Consider the following 25,562-nt stretch of genomic DNA (forward strand, 5'->3'; position numbering starts at 1 on the left):
ACTTCAAACCGGCACTAGGAAACAGACTGAGAAACCAGAGTAAGGGTTTCTCCTGCAACCCGTTCCCTTTGTGCTGGATGAACGAACGTCTCTCCACATGCTCAGTTCTGAGAGATAAGTGTGTGTGAAAGCCGTCCTTCACCTAGCTTGAAGGGAACACAAAGTTTCTTTTCAGTTGCAAACTCCACTCCGTACATATATATGGGGAGGTACAAGCTCCAACTCGGTTTTACAGTGAAAACAGCAGGCTCTTCAAACTGGCACTAGGAAACAGACTGAGAAACCAGAGTAAGGGTTTCTCCTGCAACCCGTTCCCTTTGTGCTGGATGAACGAACGTCTCTCCACATGCTCAGTTCTGAGAGATAAGTGTGTGTGAAAGCCGTCCTTCACCTAGCTTGAAGGGAACACAAAGTTTCTTTTCAGGTGCAAACTCCACTCCATACATATATATGGATAGGTATAAGCTCCAACTCGGTTTTACAGTGAAAACGGCAGGCACTTCAAACCGGCACTAGGAAACAGACTGAGAAACCAGAGTAAGGGTTTCTCCTGCAACCCGTTCCCTTTGTGCTGGATGAACGAACGTCTCTCCACATGTTCAGTTCTGAGAGATAAGTGTGTGTGAAAGCCGCCCTTCACCTAGCTTGAAGGGAACACAAAGTTTCTTTTCAGTTGCAAACTCCACTCCATACATATATATGGGGAGGTACAAGCTCCAACTCGGCTTTACAGTGAAAACGGCAGGCACTTCAAACCGGCACTAGGAAACAGACTGAGAAACCAGAGTAAGGGTTTCTCCTGCAACCCGTTCCCTTTGTGCTGGATGAACGAACGTCTCTCCACATGCTCAGTTCTGAGAGATAAGTGTGTGTGAAAGCCGTCCTTCACCTAGCTTGAAGGGAACACAAATTTTGTTTTCAGTTTCCAACTCCACTCCACACATATATATGGGGAGGTACAAGCTCCAACTCGGTTTTACAGTGAAAACGGCAGGCACTTCAAACCGGCACTAGGAAACAGACTGAGAAACCAGAGTAAGGGTTTCTCCTGCAACCCGTTCCCTTTGTGCTGGATGAACGAACGTCTCTCCACATGCTCAGTTCTGAGAGATAAGTGTGTGTGAAAGCCGACCTTCACCTAGCTTGAAGGGAACACAAAGTTTCTTTTCAGTTGCAAACTCCAATCCATACATATATATGGGGAGGTACAAGCTCCAACTCGGTTTTACAGTGAAAACGGCAGGCACTTCAAACCGGCACTAGGAAACAGACTGAGAAACCAGAGTAAGGGTTTCTCCTGCAACCCGTTCCCTTTGTGCTGGATGAACGAACGTCTCTCCACATGCTCAGTTCTGAGAGATAAGTGTGTGTGAAAGCCGTCCTTCACCTAGCTTGAAGGGAACACAAAGTTTCTTTTCAGTTGCCAACTCCACTCCATACATATATATGGGGAGGTACAAGCTCCAACTCGGTTTTACAGTGAAAACGCAGGCACTTCAAACCGGCACTAGGAAACAGACTGAGAAACCAGAGTAAGGGTTTCTCCTGCAACCCGTTCCCTTTGTGCTGGATGAACGATCGTCTCTCCACATGCTCAGTTTTGAGAGATAAGTGTGTGTGAAAGCCGTCCTTCACCTAGCTTGAAGGGAACACAAAGTTTCTTTTCAGTTGCCAACTCCACTCCATACATATATATGGGGAGGTACAAGCTCCAACTCGGCTTTACAGTGAAAACGGCAGGCACTTCAAACCGGCACTAGGAAACAGACTGAGAAACCAGAGTAAGGGTTTCTCCTGCAACCCGTTCCCTTTGTGCTGGATGAACGAACGTCTCTCCACATGCTCAGTTCTGAGAGATAAGTGTGTGTGAAAGCCGTCCTTCACCTAGCTTGAAGGGAACACAAAGTTTCTTTTCAGGTGCAAACTCCACTCCATACATATATATGGGGAGGTATAAACTCCAACTCGGTTTTACAGTGAAAACGGCAGGCACTTCAAACCGGCACTAGGAAACAGACTGAGAAACCAGAGTAAGGGTTTCTCCTGCAACCCGTTCCGTTTGTGCTGGATGAACGAACGTCTCTCCACATGTTCAGTTCTGAGAGATAAGTGTGTGTGAAAGCCGCCCTTCACCTAGCTTGAAGGGAACACAAAGTTTCTTTTCAGTTGCAAACTCCACTCCATACATATATATGGGGAGGTACAAGCTCCAACTCGGCTTTACAGTGAAAACGGCAGGCACTTCAAGCCGGCACTAGGAAACAGACTGAGAAACCAGAGTAAGGGTTTCTCCTGCAACCCGTTCCCTTTGTGCTGGATGAACGAACGTCTCTCCACATGCTCAGTTCTGAGAGATAAGTGTGTGTGAAAGCCGTCCTTCACCTAGCTTGAAGGGAACACAAAGTTTCTTTTCAGTTGCCAACTCCACTCCATACATATATATGGGGAGGTACAAGCTCCAACTCGGTTTTACAGTGAAAACGGCAGGCACTTCAAACCGGCACTAGGAAACAGACTGAGAAACCAGAGTAAGGGTTTCTCCTGCAACCCGTTCCCTTTGTGCTGGATGAACGAACGTCTCTCCACATGCTCAGTTCTGAGAGATAAGTGTGTGTGAAAGCCGTCCTTCACCTAGCTTGAAGGGAACACAAAGTTTCTTTTCAGTTGCCAACTCCACTCCATACATATATATGGGGAGGTACAAGCTCCAACTCGGTTTTACAGTGAAAACGGCAGGCACTTCAAACCGGCACTAGGAAACAGACTGAGAAACCAGAGTAAGGGTTTCTCCTGCAACCCGTTCCCTTTGTGCTGGATGAACGAACGTCTCTCCACATGCTCAGTTCTGAGAGATAAGTGTGTGTGAAAGCCGACCTTCACCTAGCTTGAAGGGAACACAAAGTTTCTTTTCAGTTGCAACATCCACTCCATACATATATATGGGGAGGTACAAGCTCCAACTCGGCTTTACGGTGAAAACGGCAGGCACTTCAAACCGGCACTAGGAAACAGACTGAGAAACCAGAGTAAGGGTTTCTCCTGCAACCCGTTCCCTTTGTGCTGGATGAACGAACGTCTCTCCACATGCTCAGTTCTGAGAGAGAAGTGTGTGTGAAAGCCGTCCTTCACCTAGCTTGAAGGGAACACAAAGTTTCTTTTCAGTTGCCAACTCCACTCCATACATATATATGGGGAGGTACAAGCTTCAACTCGATTTTAGTGTGAAAACCGCAGGCACTTCAAACCGGCACTAGGAAACAGACTGAGAAACCAGAGTAAGGGTTTCTCCTGCAACCCGTTCCCTTTGTGCTGGATGAACGAACGTCTCTCCACATGCTCAGTTCTGAGAGATAAGTGTGTGTGAAAGCCGTCTTTCACCTAGCTTGAAGGGAACACAAATTTTGTTTTCAGTTGCCAACTCCACTCCACACATATATATGGGGAGGTACAATCTCCAACTCGGTTTTACAGTGAAAACGGCAGGCACTTCAAACCGGCACTAGGAAACAGACTGAGAAACCAGAGTAAGGGTTTCTCCTGCAACCCGTTCCCTTTGTGCTGGATGAACGAACGTCTCTCCACATGCTCAGTTCTGAGAGATAAGTGTGTGTGAAAGCCGACCTTCACCTAGATTGAAGGGAACACAAAGTTTCTTTTCAGTTGCAAACTCCACTCCATACATATATATGGGGAGGTACAAGCTCCAACTCGGCTTTACAGTGAAAACGGCAGGCACTTCAAACTGGCACTAGGAAACAGACTGAAAAACCAGAGTAAGGGTTTCTCCTGCAACCCGTTCCCTTTGTGCTGGATGAAGGAACGTCTCTCCACATGCTCAGTTCTGAGAGATAAGTGTGTGTGAAAGCCGTCCTTCACCTAGCTTGAAGGGAACACAAAGATTCTTTTAATTTGCAATCCCCACTCCATACATATATATGGAGAGGTACAAGCTCCAGCTCGGTTTTACATTTCAAACCGCAGGAACTTTAAACCTGCACCGGGAAACAGACTAAAAAACCAGAGTAAGTGTTTCTCCTGCATCCCGTTCCGTTTGTGCTGCATGAACGAACGTCTCTCCACATGCTAAGGTTTGAGAGATATGTGTGTGTGAAATCCGTCCTTCACCCAGCTTGAAGGGAACCCAAAATTTCTTTTCAGTTGCCAACCCCACACCATACATATATATGGGGAAGAATAAGCACCAACTCGGGTTTACAGTGAAAAAGCCAGGCACTTCAAACCAGCACAAGGAAACAGACTGACAAACCAGAGTAATTGTCTTTCATGCAAACCGTTCCCTTTGTACTGGATGAACGAACGTCTCTCCACATGCTCAGTTCTGAGAGAGAAGTGTGTGTGAAAGCCGTCCATCAACTAGATTTATGGGAACACATAGTTTCTTTTCGTTGCAAATCCCACTCCTTACATATATATGGGGAGGTACAAGCTACAACTCGGTTTTACAGTGAAAACGGCTGGCACATAAAACTGGCACTAGGAAACAGACTGAGAAACCAGAGTAAAGGTTTCACCTGCAACCCGTTCCCTTTGTGCTGGATGAACGAACGTCTCTCCACATGCTCAGTTCTTAGAGATAAGTGTGTGTGAAAGCCGTCCATCAACTAGATTTATGGGAACACAAAGTTTCCTTTCGTTGCAAACCCCTCTCCATTTATATGTATGGGGAGGAAGAAGCTCCAACTCTGTTTTACAGTGAAAAAACAGGCACTTCAAACCCCCACTAGGAAACAGACTTAGAAAACCTAGATATGGTTTCTCCAGCAACACGTTCCCATTGTGCTGGATGGACGAACGTCTCTCCACATACTCAGTTCGGAGAGATAAGTGTGTGTGAATGCCGCCCTTCACCTTGCTTGAAGGGAACCCAAAATTTCTTTTAGTTTCAAAACCCAATCTATACACATATATTTGGATGTACAAGCCCCAACTCGGATTTACAGTGAAAACGGTAGGCACTTCAAATAGGCACCAGGAAACAGGCTGAGAATCCAGAGAAAATGGGTCTCCTGGAAACCATTCCCTTTGTGCTGAATGAACGAAAGTCTCTCCACATGCTCAGTTCTGAGAGATAAGTGTGTGTGAAAGCCGTTCTTCAACTAGCTGGAAGGGAACACAAAGTTTCTTTCCAGTTGCAAACTCCTCTCCATAAATATATATGGAGAGGTACAAGCTCCAACTCGGGTTTACACTGAAAACGGCAGGCACTTCAAACCGGCACTAGGAAACAGACTGAGAAACCAGAGTAAGTGTTTCTCCTGCAACCCGTTCCCTTTGTGCTGGATGAACGAACGTCACTCCACAAGCTAGGTTCTGAGAGATAATTGTGTGTGAAGCCATCCTTCAACTAGCTTGAAGGGAACACATAGTTTATTTTCAGTTGCAAACCCACTCCATAAATATATAGTGGAGGTACAAGCTCCATCTCGGTTTTCAGTGAAAACGGTAGGCACTTCAAACCGGCACTAGGAAACAGACTGAGAAACCAGGTAAGTGTTTCTCCTCCAACCCGTTCACTTTGTGCTGGATGAACGAACTTCTCTCTACATGCTCAATTCTGAGAGATAAATGTGTTTGAAAGCCGTCCTTCATCTATCTTGAAGGGAACACAAAGTTTCTTTTCAGTTGCAAACCCCACTCCATACATATATATGGGGATGTAGCTGCTCCAACTCTTTTTTACAGGGAAAAAGGCAAGCACGTCAAACCGGCACTAGGAAACAGTCTGAGAAACCAGTGTAATTGTTTCTCCTGGAAAAAATTCCGTTTGTGCTGGATGAAAGAACGTCTCTCCACATGCTGAGTTCTGAGAGACATCTGTGTGTGAAAGTCGTCCTTCACCTAGCTTGAGTGGAACACAAAGTATCTTTTCATTTGACAACTCCCATCCATACATATATATGGGGAGGTACAAGCTCCAACTCGTGTTTACAGTGAAAACGGCAGGCATTTCAAACCGGCACTAGGAAACAGACTGAGAAACCAGAGTAATTGTTTCTCCTGCAACCCGTTCCCTTTGTGCTGGATGAACGAACGTCTCTCCACATGCTCAATTCTGAGAGATAAGTGTGTGTGAATCCGTCCTTCACCTAGCTTGAAGGGAACACAATGTTTCTTTTCAGTTGCAAGCTCCACTTCATACATATATATGGGGAGGTAGAAGCTCCAACTCAGTTTTACACTGAAAAAAGCAGGCACTTCAAACCGGCACTAGGAAACAGACTGAGAAACCAGAGTAATTGTTTCTCCTGCACCCCGTTCCCTTTGTGCTGGATGAACCAACGTCTCTCCACATGCTCATTTCTGAGAGATAAGTGTGTGTGAAAGCCGTCCTTCACGTAGCTTGAAGGGAACACAAAGTTTCTTTTCAGTTGCCAACCCCATTCCAAACATATATATGGGGAAGGTACAAGCTCCAACTCGGTTTTACAGTGACAACGGCAGGCACTTCAAACCGGCACTAGGAAACAGACTGAGAAACTAGAGAAAAGGTTTCTCTTGCAACCCGTTCCCATTGTGCTGGACGAACGAACGTCTCTCCACATGCTCAATTCCGAGAGATAAGTGTGTGTGAAAGCCGTCCTTCACCTAGCTTGAAGGGAGCACAAAGTTTCTTGTCAGTGGCAAACTCCACTCCAGAAATATATATGGGGAGGAATAAGCTCCAACTCGGTTTTACAGTGCAAACCGCAGGCACTTCAAACCGGCACTAGGAATCAGACTGAGAAACCAGAGTAAGTGTTTCTCCTGCAATCCGTTCCCTTTGTGCTGGATGAATGAACGTCTCTCCTCGTGGTCAGTTCTGAGAGATATGTGTGTGTGAAAGCCGTCCTTCATCTTGCTTGTTTGGATCACAAAGTTTCTTTTTAGATGCATACTCCAATGCATACTTATATATCGGGAGGTTCAAGCTCTAACTGTATTTTACAGTGAAATCTCCAGCAAGTTCAAATTGGCACTGGAAACATACTGGGAAACCAGAGTAATTATTTCTCCTGTAACCCGTTCCCTTGTGCTAGATGAACGAACATCTCTCCACATACTCAATTCTGATAGATAAGTGTATGTGAAACTCATCCTTCATCCAGCTTGTTGGAAACACAGGGTTTCTTTTCACTATCAAACCCCACTGCATACATATTTATTGCTAGGTACAATCTCTAACCCTTTTTTACACTGTATATTGCAGGAACTTATAAACGGCAGTAGGAAACTGACTGAGAAACCTGAGTATGTGTCTCTCCTGCAACCCTTTCCCTTGGTGCTTGATGAATTAACGTCTATCCACGTGCCCATTTCTGAGAGATAATATGTGTAGGCGGTCCTTCACCTAGCTTGTTGGGAACGCAATATTCATTTTCAGTTGCAAACTCCACTGCATATCTATTTATGGGGAAGTACATGTTCCAACTCTGGTTTACTGTGAAATGTTCAGGTATTTCTAACTGGCACTAGGAAACAGACTAAGAAACCAGAGTAATTGTTTCTCCTAACCCATTTCCTTGTTCTTTGAGAGCGAACGTCTCTCCACATGCTCAGTTCTGAGATATAAGTATGTGTGAAAGCTTCCTTCAACTAACTTTTTGGGAACGCAATCTTTCTTTTCAGTTTGAAGCTTCACATTTGGAGAGACTTTTTTTCATCTAGCACAATTGAAACTCGTTTCTGTTTGAAACCTCAACCTGGTGTCTCAGTCTGTTTCCTATTTCCGATTTTAATTTCCTGCGATTTTGAATATAAAGATTTTTGTAGCTTATACCTCCCCACATATATGTTTGTAGTGTGGTTTCCAAATGAAAAGAATCTTTGTGTTCCCAAAATGCTTGGTGATTGTTGGTTTTCACACACACTTCTCTGTCATATTTGAGCATGTGTAGTGTCGTTCGTCTATGTATCATTAAGTGAATGTGTGTCAGTTATAACACTTACTCTTGTTTCTCATTATGTTTCCTAGAGCTGCTTAGACGTTCCTGCAGTTTTCAGTGTTAAATCGAGTTCGAGCTATTACCTCCCCATATATATGTATATAGTTTTTTTCCAGTAGAAACAACTATGTGTTCCCAACAAGCTAGGTGATCACGGATTTCACAGAAACTTTATTGTCAGAGTTCAGTATGTGAACAGTCGTCCATTCATCTAACCGAAAGTGAATGGGTTGCAGTAGATTCATTTACTCTGTTTTCTCAGTATGTTATTTAGTGTCAACTTGAAGTTCATGCAATTTTCACTGTAAAACCGAGTTGAGCTATTACCCCCCTATTTATGTATGTAGATTGTTTTCCCACTGAATGAAAGTCTGTGTTCCCTTCATGCTATTTTTTTGATGGCTTCCACACCGTCTGAACTCTCAGTACTTAGCAAGTGGAGAGACATTTGTTCATATAGCATAAATAGAGTAGGTGCCACTAGAAACTCATACTCTGGTTTCGCTGTATTTTTAATATTTTCGGTTTGAACTTCATGATGTTTTCACTGTAAAACCTAGTTGGAAAACGTACCTGCCAATGTATATTTATGTAGTGTGTTCCTCACTGTAAACAAACTATGTGATCCCGATAAGATTTTTGATTTTCGGCTTTCACACACATTCAATTTTTGAAACTGACTATATGAGGAGGGATTCGTTCATCTACACTAAACAGAATGGATTGCTGTATATACACTTACTGTGGGGTCTGAGTATGTTTCCTAATTCTGGTTTCAAATTGATGCATTTTTCACTGTAAAACCGAGTTGGAGCTAGTATGATCCCATATATATATATATATATATACAGTGTAGTTTCCCACTCAATAAAACTTTGTTTTCCCAAAAAGCTAGGTAATTGATGACTTTTACACTGACCTAAATCTCAGAATTTAGCATGTGGAGAGAGTTATTTCATCTAACCTAAAGGGAATGGTTTGTAGTAGAAACGCTAACTTGGTTTCTCAGTATGTTTCCTAGTGACGGTTTGAATTTCATGCAGTTTTCACTGTAAAACCGAGTTGGAAATATTACCTCCCCATATATATTTATATGGTGTAGTTTTCCAGTGTAAAGGAAGTGTGTGTTCCAAACAAGATAGTTGGTTGACGGCTTTCACACACTCTTAAATCTCAGAATTGAGCTTGAGTTGTGACGTTTTTTCATCTAACATGAAGGGAATGTGTTGCAGTTGAAACATTTACTCTGGTTTCTCAGTATGTTTCCTATTGCCGTTTTGAAGTTTATACACTTTTCACTTTAGACACGAGTTGGAGCTTGTACCTCCCTATATATATATATATATATAGAAAGAGAGTAGTTTCCCACTGGATAGAATGTGTGTGTTCCCAAGTTGCTAAGATGATTGACGGCTTTCACACACAATTAATTCTCAGAATTGAGCATGTGAAGAGACGTTCGTTCTTTTAGCCAAAAGATAATGGTTTGCAGTAGAAAGAACTTCCCTGGTTTGTCAGGATGTTTCTTAGTGTCCGTTTAAAGTTCATGTATTTTTCAGTGTAAACCCGAGTTGGAGGTATTACCCCAATACATATATATATATGTAGTGTTGTTCTGCACTCTTTAGAAACTATGTTTTCCCTACAAGCTAAGCTATGTTTTACATATGCACACATTCATCCCTCATAACTGAGCATGTGTAGAGGCTTTCGTTCAATTAGGATAAAGGGAATTGTTTGCTGTTGAAACACTTACACGGGTTTCTCAGTCTGTTTCCTCGTGCCGGTTTGAAGTTCATGCAGTTCTCACCGTAAAACCGTGTTGAGGCTAGTACCTCCCCATATAAAATCATGTCATGTATTTTCCCCATGAAAAAGATTGTGTTTCCCTAACAAGCTAGGTGTTTGATGGCTTTCACACTCACTTACTCTCAGAATTGAGCATGTTAAGATACGTTCTTTCATCTAGCATAAAGAGAAGAGGTAACACTTGAAATAACTACTCTGATTTCTCAGTATGTTTCCTAGTGGCGGTTTGAAATTCATGCAGTTTTCAGTGTAAAAACGACTTGGAGCTATTACCTTCCAATATAGATATATGTAGTGTATTTCCCCACTCAAAGGAAACTATGTTTTCCCTACAAGCTAAGTTATAGTTTACATTCGAACATATTCAACACTCAGAACTGAGCATGTGGAGAGGCATTCTTTCAACTAGCTTAAAGGGAATGATTTGCAGTAGAAACATTTTCTCTGTTTTCTCAGTATGTTTCCTATTTTGGGTTTGAAGTTCATGCAGTTTTAACTGTAAAACCGATTTGGAACTAGTACCTCCCCATATATAGGTATTTAGTGTTGTTTCCCACTGAAAAGAATTTGTGTGTTCCCAAAAAGTTAGCTTACTAACGGGTTTTATACTCATTTAACTCTCAGAATTGAGCATGTGTAGAGACATTCATTCATATAGCATAAAGGGAATAGTTAGCAATAGAAACACTTACTCTGGTTTCTCAGTATATTAACTAGTGCCGGTCTGAACTTCATGCATTTTTCACTTTTGAACCGACTTGGAACTAGTACCTCCTCATTTATACGTATGTAGTGTATTTCCCCAATCAAAAGTAACTGTGTGTTCCCTACAAGCTAAGTGATAGATGGCTTTCACACAGAGTTAGCTCTCAGAACTGAGCATGGGGTGAAGCGTTAGTTCATCTAGGATGAAGGGAATGGGTTGCAGTTGAAACACTTATCTGGATTTTCAGTTATGTTTCCTAGTGCCAGTTTGAAGTTCATTCAGTTTTCATTGTAAAATTGACTTCGGGCTAGTACCTCCCCATATATATGTATGTAGTTAGTTCGGCACTCAAAAGAAACTGTGTTCCCTACAAGCTAAGTGATAGATGGTATTCTCTAGCATTAAACTCAGAACAGAGCATGTGGACAGGCTTTCATTCGTCTAGTATAAAGGGAATGGTTTGCCCTAGAAATAATTACTCTTGTTTCTTAGTATGTTTCCTAGTGTCGGTAAATTTGCTGCAGGTTTCACGGTGAAACAGTTGGACCTAGTACCTCTCCATATATATGAATGTATTGTAGTTTTCCACTCAAAAGAATATGTTTGTTTCCAACAAGCTAGTTGACTGTCGGCTTTCACACACACTTAACTCTCAGAATTGAGCATGTGGAGTCTGGTTCGTTCATCTAGCATAAAGGGAATGGGTAGCATAAGAAACACTTACTCTGATTTCTCAGTATATTTCCTTGTGCCGGTTTGAATTTCATGCAGTTTTCACTGTAAAATCGACTTGGAGCTAGTACCTCCCCATATATATGTATGTAGTGTAGTTCCCCAGTCAAAAGAAACTGTCTGTTCCCCACAAGACTAGTGATAGATGATTTTGCACACATTCAACCCTCAGAACTGAGCCTGTGGAGAGACGTTCGTTCATCTAGGATGAAGGGAATGATTTGCCGTAGAAACACTTACTATGGTTTCTCAGTATATTTCCTCGTGCCAGTTTGAATTTCATGCATTTTTCACTGTGAAACAGAGTTGGAGCTAGTACCTCCCCATATATATTTATATAGTGTTATTCCCAACTCAAAAGAAACTGTGTGTTCCCAAAAAGCTAGGTGATTGACGGCTTTCACGCACACTTAAGTCTCAGAATAGAGCATTTTAAGATACGTTCATTCATCTACCATAAAGGGAATGGGTTGCATTAGAAACACTTACTCTGGTTTCTCTGTTTCGTTCCTAGTGCTGGTTTGAATTTCATGCACTTTTCACTGTAAAGTCGACTTGGAAATATTACCTCCCATATATATGTATGTATTGTTTTTCCCCACTCAAAAGAATCTGTGTGTTCCCTACAAGCTAACCGATAGAAGGCTTTTGAACACATTCATCTCTCAGAACTGAGCATGGAGAGAGGCGTTCATTCATCTAGGATGAGGGCAATGGGTTGCAGTAGAAACACTTAGTCTGGTTTCTCATTATTTTTCCAAAGTCCGGTTTGAATTTCATGCAATTTCCTCTGTAAAACCAGGTTGTTGCTAGTATCTCACCATATAGATATTGTGTAGTTTCCAATAGAAAAGAAACTGTGTTTTCCCAACAAGCTAGTTGTTTGATGGCTTTCACACACATTCAACTCTCAGAATTGAACATGTGTAGAGGCTTTCGTTCATGTAGCAAAAATGGATTTTGTAACTTTAGAAACACTTACTGCGATTTGTACATATGTTTTCTAGTGCCGGTTTAAAGTTCATGCAGTTTTCAGTGTAAAACCATGTTGGAGCTACTACCTATCCATATATATATATGTACTTTAGTTCCACACTCTATAGAAACTGTGTGTTCACAACAAGATAGGTCATTGACTGATTACACGCACATTCAACTCTCAGAATTGAGCATGTGGAGACGCGTTCATTAATGTAGCATAAAGGGATTGAGGAGCCATAGAAACACTTAATGTGATTTCTCAGTATGCTTCTTAGTGTCAGTTTCAAGTTCATGCACTTTTCTCTGTTAAACCGAGTTGGAGCTAGTACCTCCCCATATATATTTATGTCGTGTGTTTTCCCACTGAAAAGAAACTGTGTGTTCCCAACTAGCTAGGTGATTGACGGCTTTCACACACACTCAGCTGTCAGAATTGAGCATGTGGAGAGGCGTTCATTCATCTAGCATAAGTGGAATTTGAAAGCGATTATAATGACCTATGTTGGTATTAAAACAGTAAAGGGAGCATTATTTAAGAGCCTGTATAGTTATGGTCAGCATACATGACAGAATTTCATTTTCAGCAGATTTCTTTTTTTATGGTTCAGAAAACTTAATTCTTTCCTGTAACTGGATATAGATAGTGAATGTTTTATAGTCTTTTAGCAACTGCTTTAAACTAGAATTGTTACTTTGCTTTTGGTCTTTAAACTAAGGGAATATCCAGAATTCCAGCGGCAGTTCAAATGAAAGGGCCTGAACCTTGCCTATTAATTGTTTTAAGTAGAGTAAGAACAACTGTAGACTAGGGTACTGTGGATAACTGAAGGGCTGCTTGGATATGTTATATGTAAGTTATATTTTCAAAAATTATTTATATCATGAAAATCAATCAACCTTGGTGATCTATTTGGTATAATTTAATCTTTAATAATGTAGATTTTGATAGCCCTCTTATTTATGTAACTTATGAAAACAAGTTGGCTTTATATAACTACTTTTTAAATAAATGATTAAATTTTGGGTTTTTTTTTTATCATTTGCTTCTTAAAAATAGGATATTAATTACACAATATGTATTTTCCTTCAAGTTCATACATTTTTCCCTAAACTATCTTGACTTGTTTAGATAAGTTAACCCATAGTCTGATTTATTTTAAACACTCAGAATGTTCTTCTGTCTGTTGCTTTATTAGAGAGCAAGAATTCCTTGTTATTTTTAATAAAATATACTTGCAGGAAACTATACTGGGATTCTTTCATTCACAGAGTCAAGCAATGATTCCTGTTTTGTTAGATCAGCTGTCTAGGCCTCTTAACTTCCAAACGATTACATGGACAAAGTTAAAAACGCCATAAATGATCCACTAAGAAAGTTTATTGTGTTCCTTGATTAAAAGTATAAATATGGGTCAGCCTTAAATTCGGATGTAAAGCTGTTATGAATTACATGAGTCTTCTCCAAAATTCTTTTGTTAAACATTTTTTATTGATTTATAATCATTTTACAATGTTGTGTCTAATTCCAGTGTTCAGCACAATTTTTCAGTCATTCATGGACATATACACACTCATTATCACATTTTTTTCTCTGTGAGTTATCATAACATTTTGTGTATATTTCCCTGCAAAATTCTTTAATTTGGGCTTTAAACCCTCCAATAAAATACTGGTTTGAAGGAAGAAGAAAGTCGAGAATTGATTCAATCCAAATTCTATGGGAATAAACAAAGCTAAATGTTTTAGTCATTTTTTGAAGCGGAACAGATATGTTTTCTGCACCATATGATTTTAATATTATTCATCTGAACATACGGTTTAGACACCATGAGACCACAAGCCAACAAACAAGATGTCAGGTAAAGCAAGAAAAAAAACTGAGGGGACTTTCTACTGCAAAATTTCCCCTAAATCGAACTGTAATAGAGAACAAATCTGACACCACATTGGATCTGTTCCTTTAGTTTGAAGCACTGTGCCCTGTTTTCCAGGCTTAAACTTGCTGGCTCTGCACCTTTTGTAAAACAACGTTGCCTTTAGCCTAAAACCTACAGGAAAGCCTATTCTCGGGGCTCTGACCTTTAATGATGTTAGCACTTCTGCACTTATGCAAGGATGGCAAGTTGCAAAATAGAGAATAACCTTTGTTTTGTTGGAGGTTTAAAGGGACACCACAGCCTGACCCACATGGATGACTGCAAGAACAAAGAATGCCTGCAGCAAGAAGTTTGCACAGCCAACCACACTCCCTCCCCTTTTTAGCTTAAAAGGGGCCTGAATTCTGACTTGGGCAAGATGATTCTCCAGGACATTAGTCCCCCATCTTCTTGGTCTGCCAGCTTTCTGAATAAAGTTACTATACCTTGCTCCAAAACCTTGTCTCCTGATTTATTTTTGTATCACTGTTGTGTAGCGAGCAGAAAAAGTTTGGCCTCGGTAACAGAACCAGCTTTGTCATTCCGTCTGATGTGAAATCTCTCTGGGTGTACACGTGCTTGCCTGGTGGTGGTGGTGGTGGTAGGCAAAAATATTTCACTTCTCCTGATTTCAATAGGCTAAAATTTCCTGCTATTTAAGTCAAATCTAGACTTTTACAGAATCACCTGCAGATGTGCTTCTGGAAGCCAGAAAAATTCCAACAATGAAAATAATTCTATTGTCTCCAGACAAGATACTTTTCCTCAAAACTAAGTAGCTGTGAGACACACTTCAGGAGTACAGATTGATGCAGTGTGCTTCATTTCCCATGTTGTTCCAACACAATTTTCCAGTTATATCAAAGTAAATTAAAATCGGTCTTCAACAGCAGATGCTCTGGCATGATACAACAATGTCAATTCCACTTATTTATTGAGCCAGAGCAGCTTTAGAGTAAATGATTTTATACCAAACGCCTGCTTGATGTCCTCTCTTCTCCCTTGTGGCTAATTCCTTCTTCTTTCTTCCTAAAAGTTCTCCTGTTATGGAGTTAGCCCTTACTGTGCACATTCAATTGGGAAGGCACAAATTAAATAAATGAGGGGATGACATGCATATTTAATTCTTATTTATACATAAATACAAGCACAGAGGACCTGTGTCTTGGAAGACGTCACTTCCTAATGTGGGCAAGAGGATGGTCTATAGTTCAATCAAAGATCTAAAAGCAGTTTTCTAGGATATAATAAAGCAATGCCTGAGTTATAAGACAGAACAACCCCTGGATATGAATCAGTGGCACCAACCAGTGGGGGCACATGTGTGCACACACACGCCCATGCACACGGAGCAGCCTTGGAGACACTCCATCTGTGCTGATGGAGCAAAGTCATGCTGGGGAGATGAGGAAAAAGTGCCTAATACAATCAAATCAGGACATCTGAGGAATGGGTAATAGGAGTCAATTGAATTTTCTGCTTTGCTGAAGGTCAAACAAAAACACTTTTAGTTTCAAACGTCATTATTAAAAATGTTCTTAAAGCACAGGAGCCTGTTTTCCTGCCTTGCTTAGTGTCATATGCCATATTAAACATGACAGATTTATGCTTCTCTGACTGTGGAATGGGAAAGGCCTTGCTGTCATATTCTGAATATTAGTCTATGTTTTGCAGCACAGTGGATACTGAAAATGGGGCAAATTGAGTGAATGGGAATGGACATAACCTAGCAGTCATTGACTGTGTGTGATTTGCCAACTTTCTCCAAAAAGTAGGGGTAGCAAGCAAATCAGATAAATTCAGGGATCGTGGGGTGGGGAGTCGGGTGGGCTGACAGCTGGGTGGTCTCAGGTAGCTGTTTTACTGTGTAAAATAGTGACTATGATCCACAGTGACACACTGTCAAATTCTTGTGCCTGTAGCTGTGATACCTGGCCAAGTCTGTGCAGCCAATTTTATCGATGGTGCATAATGAAAATAACTAACCTTCCCTGAGGACCATCTTATGTGACATCCATTCATTGACTCACTGAATTCCCTAAGCACACTTTTTGGTACATAACAGTCTTAAAATATGAAGCAGAGATAAAATGAAGCTCTAAAGTGTTGAAACCTTGCCCGAAATCATGCAGATGGGAAGATGCCATGCCAGGAGCTAAGCTTGGGCCAGACTACAGAACCTGAAGGGCCCAGCAAGTCCCCTCACTCAGGAACCTGGCCCACAGCCACTGCCAGGCCCTGTTCTGTTTCTATGAGTGTTCATGGGAAAGTGCCATGGACTTAGCATAAATATGACTTGATTAAGGAATTCAAACTGGGATAGAATTTTGTTGGGGACTGTAAGCTGGGAGTGAAACTGGCAGTGAAGTAAGCGAGGAAACAGCCCTGGTTGTAAGAATATTTCTAGGGAAGAAGGTTCCCTGATGGGCTGGCATGGGAATCGCTGTGGTTGTGAGCCCCCTGTTGCCCTGTGTGGGAGTGGGCAGGGAAGGAGAAAGACTGTTCAGACTGGTCAAAGTCACTACAGTTTGTAAAGAGCTGAGGTCTGTTCCCTCACAGCTCAGACACATGCAGGACATGAGGATGCTTAGCTAATGACCAACAGTGGGTAGCAAAGCCCAAGAGTGGGGTGGGGAGGAGAGATGGGACCACCTTCTAGAAGAACCTCTGCCCCAGGGTCCAGGAATGTAATGAATGATTGGGGATTCACAAAGGGTTTTTATGGCCTCATCAGGTAGTTCCTACTTTAAAATGATAGTCTGGAATATATGGTAAAATACGGTGGAATGACTGCTCTTATTTTAGTTTCTGCAAACACTTAAATGGATGGATTTCTATCTCCATTATACAAGCACTGCTGGGTAACCTTTAGAGCCATGTGAGGATCAAATGAGTGAGTACTTATTAATACTATTACCATGCTTCTACTGAATTAACACTTCAGCAACAGTATAATGGCCACGCTTCTTAACAACTGCCTCTGTAAGAGCTCTTGTAAGTCACAAATAAAAATTATAAAGAAAATATATTAAAATAATAACAATTACAGTTACAACAAATATGTTGTTTATAGCAATGATAGTGTTAGCATCTCCCTCTCATATTAAACAATACCCAACATTGGATTCCTTAGGAAGCAATGCCAATGCATGTTTGGACTTTTCAAAGTCTTCAGCCCATGAAGCCTTTTTACTCACATTGGTCCACCACAGCCAGAATTGCTGTTCCTTGCATGGTGGGCTGCCACGCTGCAATGTCCTGGGCTTTTTCTGGCACCATGCGTCTATACTGGATAGTCAAGTTTCCACATACCCACTCTGATTTGCAATATATTGTTCTCCAGAGCCAACGGAGGGGCCACTGGAAAGAGGCCACAGATAAGGTGGTGAACCCAAACTGAATACCTGTTAAAGGAATGGACACACAACATGGAGTGGTGGATGGATGGAAGGACAACAACAATTCCTCTACTCCTGTAAAGAGAGAGGGGCAAATGGTGAACTAAATCCCAAAGAGAAAAGACATTCATGGTAATAATATTATTCAACAGTGAAAGAATCCAAACAAAAGGCAAATATAAAATCTCTCGGAAGAAGACTCATTACAAACTGTTTCTTTCACGTATATAACCTTAGTAGGAATAACATACTTAAAAATCTTCAACCAATCATAGTTATTTGCTGGTAATAAACTTGGGAATCTTGAAGCATATTATTCACTCTCAGTGTTGATAATACAATCTTGGAAGATGATTTGTCATTGAGGATTAAGAAAAAGAATACTGTGGTTGTATATAAGAATTTAAAAAGGAATAAGGAATGTACTTTTGGGAAAGCTCTGCATAGAGAATGTTGGAGGAAATGCACTGAAAATAGGCAAGTGAGCAAGCTCCCTTGAGTCTGGGAAGGTGAGTGCAGCACATTCAGAGAGTCTATGAAGTTATTACAAGTCACAGAAAGGTATGCAATTAAAGTGTCTTCCTAAGCAAAATATCCTTCTTCAGGAATTTTTATCTTGATATTTCTATGGTCTGTGTGGTCACAGGAAGTCAAAGTTATGGTGGTGGCTTAGAAGTTCTTTTCTCTCTGTCTGTAATTTACAGGACATTGCTACAGATGGGGCAGCAGAGATCTGCGGTAAGCTGTTCCATGGGGTGGGGGAGCAGTTAGAAATGATAAGGCCAGAGATCTAAAAGACTTTTAGACCCTAACTGGCAGACTTTTAAGTAAACTAGCACAGGTATGTAACTAAGACAGTGGATGAGAGGCAAGTTTGTAGTCCCTTCAGTGTTACTGCTCAGTCAAGGGATAGGGACCACTCTGGCCAGGAATGGCAAGACAGTGGATTGGGTGGATGGGTAGGAGGAGCTGACATTTGCTTCTGACCTGAGAGGCAGGGGTGTGTTGCAGAAAAACCGACAGTGCTGGAAAGAAGCCTCATGTCCACAGCCTAAAAGGAGCTGTCATATTCAGGGAGGTCACAGAGAAAGAACCAGAGTTAGTGATGCCACAGGGTCAGCAGCGTGGCAGCAGTGATATCAGTATATGTTTCCATAACCCACCTAACCCTACATGAACACATCTGCCTACAGGGGGCAGGTAAGTAGCAGAAATATGTGGAGTGGGTGCAGCCACTGGCAAATTGGCAAGTGGACATCTTAATGAAATGCACTGCTCACAGTCACCATATTGGAAAGAGGGCCCCACACTGTCAGATCCCTTTCTTATTCAAGAGAAACTAGAAATTAAGACTTCATTAGCAATCATCCCTCTTCAAACCCAGAAAAGATATCATTTATAATGACAACAAAGGCACAGACTATTCAGAAATAAATTAATGAAAAATGTTAAAATGATTCTGATAAATGACTTAAAAAGAGAAAAAAATGATAATTGAATGAACAGTAGAATGCACCATCCTCTTCAGTTGGCAGACTCAAATTTGGGGGACTTGAACATTTTTTCTCCAAAATAAATTTAGTATCTGAATGCAAATTTAGTTAATAATCCTGAATGGATTTAAGAAAAAATTCTGAAAGGTGATCCTAAATTTCTTCCAGAAATATACACAAATATACAAATAAAATAATGAGGAGGGATGTTTGAATTTGTAATATTAGGGACATTCTGGAAAAGGATAAAATAGGACCAACTGTAGGAGATATTAATCTATGGTCATGGAAACAGTATAGAAATAGTGCACTGAGAGAATGAATGAAATAGAACACATTTCAAGAATAGACGTGGATATTTAAGAGATTTTAGAAATATTATAAGACTGACACTTAAAATCAGTGGATTCAGGTACTGGTGTAATTAGCTAAATCATTAGAAGGCCTGGTACACTGTCCTCAATTTTGACATTAAAATAAATTCCAGAAAATTTTTAATTAAAAATAAAACACTAGAAATAACCCAACATGATTTAATCTGTTCAGATATTCCAGCGAGAAGAACTTTCTAAAAAGCTTTTGGAACAAAGACCAACAAGAGCAAAGGCCTAGCAACTCAGCAAGGCCAGAAACGCCCCCTGTAAAACAAAGCTGACCCTCTCCCAACCCTCTCTCACGGACCTGTATTGCTCTCTGATACTTTCTATACTTTCTTCTTCCCTTTAAAGTCCAGTTTCTTGGAGAAGTGCCTGCGCTGATGACTCCTCCAGGGCTCAGAGCCCTGCATCCCCCACAGCCCCACCACGGCACTGATACAGGAGTTGCACTGCCGGTGGCTGCGTGTTTCAAACCAGTGGGCATTCTCAGCTCCTGTTTATTTGATTACCAGGTAGCTTTTGCCGTGGACAAATATTTTCCTTTCAGTGGAACATTTTCCCCCCTTAATTTTTGTTTTACTTAAATAAATTTTAAAAGCCCAGGCAGAAAAGTGTGTGTGCACATATGCACACACACAGATACACACAGATCTGTTTTTTAAAGGCTACATTAGTGTAGTCCAACTCCGCCTTTTCCTCAGTTTAGACAATTAAAGGTGAGCTTTAGCCCTTGCTTTTATGCCCCACACACCCCCCCTTTCTCACTTCGCTCCCTTTAGTCAGTGTTCAAATTCCTCTTAAGCCAGGTTACAGCCTTCTCTGTGTTGCCTCAAATCGTTTTCTCTCAACTGCACTGCTATTCTTCTTTCTCTTGGTGGACCTCTCTTCTCCCATTTGCCATGTACATGGCCCTTTTCCCCAGGGCCTCGTCTTCAGTCCTCCACCTGGCAGGACTGAATCGCCCCCACGGCCTCACCCACAGCTCCTCTGAGCTCCTGACTGGTGAATCCAGCTTAACAACGGACATCACTCCTTATATGTCCCATAGACACTTCGCACTCAAAATGACACACACAGAACCATCTCCTCGAAACCAGCTCCTCTCCTTACACTCCCCCTGCAGATCTGCTCTCCGGATGGGTCACTGGAAAGTCACCTCAGCAGCTCTGCGGCCCGCCGCCCCGGCCCTCCAATCCCCACTGCAGCAGTCACCACTTCTGCCGCCCATGTCTCTCTCTTTCTGCCCACGGCCTCTCAGCAGGCGTGTGCCATTTGTTGTCTGGGTTACCTGCGTTGGTCCCCGAAATATCCTTTCCCCCCAAAATATGGGCCTCTCCCCCTAAAATAGTATCTTCCATTCTGCTGCCAGAATAACCAGATATTCTGCAACATAAGCATTATGCAATTCTCTTACTTACAAATAATCCAATATATCCCTGCTTCCTTAAGGATACATTGAAGTCTAAGCACACAAGGCCCATCGTGACAGAGGCCTTGTGCACCTGACATTCCCACCTATGGATCCTTTGTTCTAGCCCTACTTGTTGTTCTTCAGTCTGGCCAAGCCGCTTCATGCTGTGTACACATATATGTCTCCACCTCTCTGCATGAAGTGTCCACTCCCTCTACCACAAAATAGAGAGCTAACGTCCTTTCACCTTTCAAGATTCAGTTCAAATATTTCCAGCTCTAGGAAGTCCAATTTGTGTTCACCTGCTTAGCAATCCATCAACTACTCGCCATGCCTCGCCTAGCCTGGGGAATGCAGACACCAAGTCTTACCTGTTTTGGTCTCCCCAGCAGTTGATACAGTGTTTGGCATAGCAGTGCTCAATGCTTGTTGGTTGGATAAATGAATGAATCAGTAAAGAGATGAGAGGTCTACAATCCCCCCCAGTTACTCAGCTGCCATTTTGGGAAGTTCATTCTGCGGAGTTAAGGAAATGTGAGTGCAGGTGGTGGGCAGACAGAACAGTGGTGAGGGCGTGGGGGAGACAGGCCTGGTCCTGGAGAGCGCAGGATAGGCGTGGGTGGGAGAGCACTGGAGAGAGAGGGAATGGAGGGGGCGGGTGCAAGGAGATGTTGAAGAACAACTGATATTAAATGCAGTAAATTAAATGGAGAACATAATATATGAAGGGGAAATCAAGTTAACAAAGCAAGGGTGGAAAAGGCAGTACCAGAGATGAAGAGCTCTCACTTCATCCCTCACAGCATTTCACTTATGGCACCTGCCCTCTGTGAAGGCAGTGTCAAATTCTTGAGAGACTGGTGTTTGTGCTGTGGGTGCTCTAAGTACAAAACGGTATCTTATGGCTTCCAGATTTTAAGACTGATAGATAATTTCTCTTATGTCCCATGTCTGAGTTCTCAGGCAGCAGGATCATTCGCTGGTGGGGGGAGAGATATTGTGGTTAACAACTCAGGGTTACTCTAATAATCTCAAAGGACAGTGGGGAATTCATGAAAACAAATAAAAGAGAAATTTCACTCAGAAAAAACCATATGTCATATAGAACTTTGTGGGGGCATTGGGGGCAATGTTACCGCCACCTCATCTAACAGTTTTATTTGAGTGTGTTGAAACTCCAAGCTCAAGTCACTTAAACAAGTAGGAGAACCAGGGTCCAGGCTGTGGTGCTCCAGACATGGACGGGAAGATGAAAAGCCTGACTACTGCCTCCGACAGGATCAGTCCAGTCGGGGAGTACAATGGACATGGACACGATCACACACCATCAAGACAAGAATCAAGTGCAATTCATGCCTAGACAGGAGAGCAGATAATCTCTAAATAGTGGAGGGGTCCCTGCCAAGGCTTGGCAAGTGTCCTTCCAGGCAGAAAAGCAGAGAAATATAATTCAGGCGAAGGAGACTAAGGTTGGTGGCTGGGTGCAAGGCCTAACGAAGCACAGATGGAGGGCTCCAGGGTCATCTGTCAGTAGCTGTTCCCCTTCAGCAGCTAAGAGGCATAACTAAAAAGGCAGGTGGGGTGTCATTAATGATCATGGGGAAAACTGGGAGGAGGAAATTGAGGTCAGGAGATCACCACCAAAGGCAATTTATTTTAGAGGAACAAAAATAATTCAAAAAGCACTTGGAAATTCTATCTCCCATGAATGAAAAGAACACAAAATAAGTTTCACTCCAGCGTTGAATACAGAATAACAGACTGCCTACTCTCAGAAATGGATTGAATTTTCTAATTCATCAGGGATTATTTAGATAATAGGAAAACGAATAAATCTGAACAATCTCTCTAGAATAGCTGTTACTCCATCCTGTTATGTAGGGTAGAGTTAGGCTGAATTATTTAATTGATATTTTAATGAGACTATAAATTTCTAAAAGCCTTATCAATTTCTCCCAAAAGCGTACAACTTTTCCTTTCATGACATTTATTTGACTTAATTAGAATAACTTTTTTCCAAGGCTTTTATTGTGTGTGTTAAAATACCTAATGATATGCTGCCCCCAGAATGTTGTTGTTATTATTAATACTGATAATAGCCCCAATAAGACATATTTACAATTATGACTCATTTTGGAATAACAGGTCATTGGTTTAAAGTCCTTTTGAAAATAAGAAGAATAAACGAACATAATTACTACACCAGGGACAGCAGCTGCACCCTTAATGGAACCTGGTCACTAAACACAACAAAAGCAAAGATGAAACTCAAATCAGACACCAGGCCACAAAGCATAGCTGACTGAAGATGCCACAAGATGACCTTTCATTCACCGAGGGAACCAGATGCATTTCTATGTATAATGTATATTGTTAAAAGCAATTATTTTATATATAGAATGTAATTTAGGAAAAAGAAAACTCCATCTGTAGACTTATAAACAGGAAGCACAAAGGGGTGCCTTTGCCAACAAGAACCTGCATGCATAAATGCAAAGCCTACTGACAAAAATCCTTTCCTGTCTCCTAAGCTTAAAAAAAAACTACTTCAAGGCAGTGGTGAGCTGAAAGGGCTCAGATACAAAACGTGCACATCATCAGCCTTCTAGTAGATAAAAGTGCGCCATGCATAATAGAAAAGATAACGTTTCCTATGGAAATCTATTTTGAGATTCAACAATTTAAAGGCAACTGAGAGCTCAAAACCAAGTTCAACCAAAGAGGAACAGAGCCCAAGCAAATGTACAGAAATGGACAAAGTCATTGGAGAAGGAGGGGATCTGTGTTCTACCGATACTCCAGATCAGCAAATTCATCCTGAATTCAAGCCAGTGATGTGACATGATGTCACTCAAGGAATCAGGCAGAAACCATCAGCCAGAAGAAATAGGAACAATATCAAAGGCAGGTGTGAGATGTGGAAGGGGTGACCCTGTGAACCTTGCTGCAATGAGGCAGGATGTGCTTGCGGGCTTTCTGCACAGGCTGGCTGGCTCACATGACTCTATTTAGAAGGATATCAGCCAACAGCTGTGCCACACGGGCTACAGCCTGAGCTGAGTCACATCTAGTAACGGTTCTGAGTTCATCCTTAGACGACATGACCAGAAGGATCTGAGAATCAATGGAGGAGACGTATCTGAATGAGTATTCCATTTCATTCCTTGGCAGTAAATCTTCAGCTTTGTGCAACATAAATATTGACAAAGATACACACAGGCACCCTATTTGAAAGCCTGACTGCATAATTGCATCTAATCGAGAAAAGCGGGCTCCATTTCAGTATGCTAGGACATTGTTTGGCTCGGTAACCAATGCTTCTGAGACCCAAAGCATACTCTAGTATAACCGACAGCACAGAAATCTCCATTGATGACTTACTCATTTCAGGGTATTCATAAAATAACCCCAGTTTGCCCATGGGATACAGATGGTTTTCCCGTTCCCATCATGGGTTGGTCTGTTCTGCTCCCAAAACTGTGGCATCATTAGATTCATGATCCAGCTGTCAAACAGATCAAATTATAAGGCAGGATATTATCAGACCAAGGTCATAAAGGTATTACTGATATCTCAAGCTGAACACATCATCTTCCCAAGAATTTAATTTCTTGTTTTCAGGATAAATTTCTTTTTATTGCTGCCTCCCTACCCTCAAATATTGTGAAAACTAGTCCTGACTACGTGCCTTGGGTTTACCAAAATTGTAACGACTACTACTACTTTATTTCCTACCTCCTTTTCAGGTGTTCATTTTAGCTTTTAGAAGATGCCTTCCCTCATTTGTCTTTTTTACCCCCACTTCTCTCCTATTATCCACCATGGCCTTTCCAGTCTGAAAGTCGTCAGAGAAAATAAGTAAAAGAAAGAAATACAGGTTCTGTGAGCTGGTGATAAGTGCTGTGGAGGAAAATAAAGGAGAGCGAAGAATGTGTGCTAGGGAGGAGTGGGGATGGGGCAGTGACCTTTGAATAAGGCAAAGACTGAAGCAAAGGGGTGGGCAGAGGAGGGGCAGAGGAAACAGTGATCACAGGCCTGGAGGTCCCTCACGCTGGACAGACAGCATGGAGACTGGTGTGGGCCACAGTGAATAGGAAATAAGTGGTAGTTTTGGGGGTGGAGCCTTAGAGGCTGCCGTGAGGATGTGGGCATTTTTCCCTTTGAAGGAATTGCGGAGCCATGGAGGGTCACCGAGCAAAAATGTGATACTCTAATGTTGGATAGAACAGGTCCAAGACCCTAATACAAGCTGAACAAATCAAGGGACAAAGAAGTGACATGCCACCTCAAATTCAGTGCAGAGCTTGAAAGAAACACAGCCTCGACTCCCAGCCCAATGCTCTGTCCCCTTCTGGATGCTGTCCCACAGAGCTGTCTCTAAAGTTATGTTTTTTCCTCACTCAGAGGCTTGTGGGCCAACTGAATGCTTCCCCCTTTTCAAATGGCAATTTATCCTGAAAGGAAATCAGAGTTGGCAGTGAAACAAGGCATGGACCTGTAGCCTACAGAGCTGTTGTCCCTGAAAGCAACAGCTGGCGCGTGGTTTACTCGTGGAGTTCAGCAGAAGAGACAGAGCAACAACAGACAACTTAGCATCTGGCTGAGTTTCGGCTGACTGCACTGCACGTTTGGATGTATTTCAAATTTGGACAGTGAGGCGGCTTCACACGAAAGGCAGGTGTATACATCATACATGCCCACACATCTGTATGCATACACACGTAGACACACACAGAGCATATGATGTGACTTGTAAAGAGCTGCCTCTGCTTGGTTTCCCACGGCCTCTAATTTCA

The 25,562-nt window shown here is 41.9% G+C and overlaps 1 protein-coding gene and 1 long non-coding RNA gene across 2 annotated transcripts in view; one reads left to right on the forward strand and one right to left on the reverse strand.

The window, feature by feature from the left end:
* Positions 1 to 25,562, forward strand: part of LOC140692908 (uncharacterized) — a 417,598-nt gene that overhangs the window by 181,023 nt on the left and 211,013 nt on the right. The window lies entirely within an intron of this gene.
* Positions 17,259 to 25,562, reverse strand: part of LOC140692948 (uncharacterized) — a 47,900-nt gene continuing 39,596 nt past the window's right edge. The window contains exon 5 of the long non-coding RNA XR_012068588.1: positions 17,259 to 17,491. This is a non-coding gene — a long non-coding RNA (uncharacterized lncRNA). The remainder of the gene's footprint in view (positions 17,492 to 25,562) is intronic.

The sequence above is a fragment of the Vicugna pacos genome, unplaced genomic scaffold, assembly GCF_048564905.1.
Source record: "Vicugna pacos unplaced genomic scaffold, VicPac4 scaffold_19, whole genome shotgun sequence".
NCBI lineage: Eukaryota > Metazoa > Chordata > Mammalia > Artiodactyla > Camelidae > Vicugna > Vicugna pacos.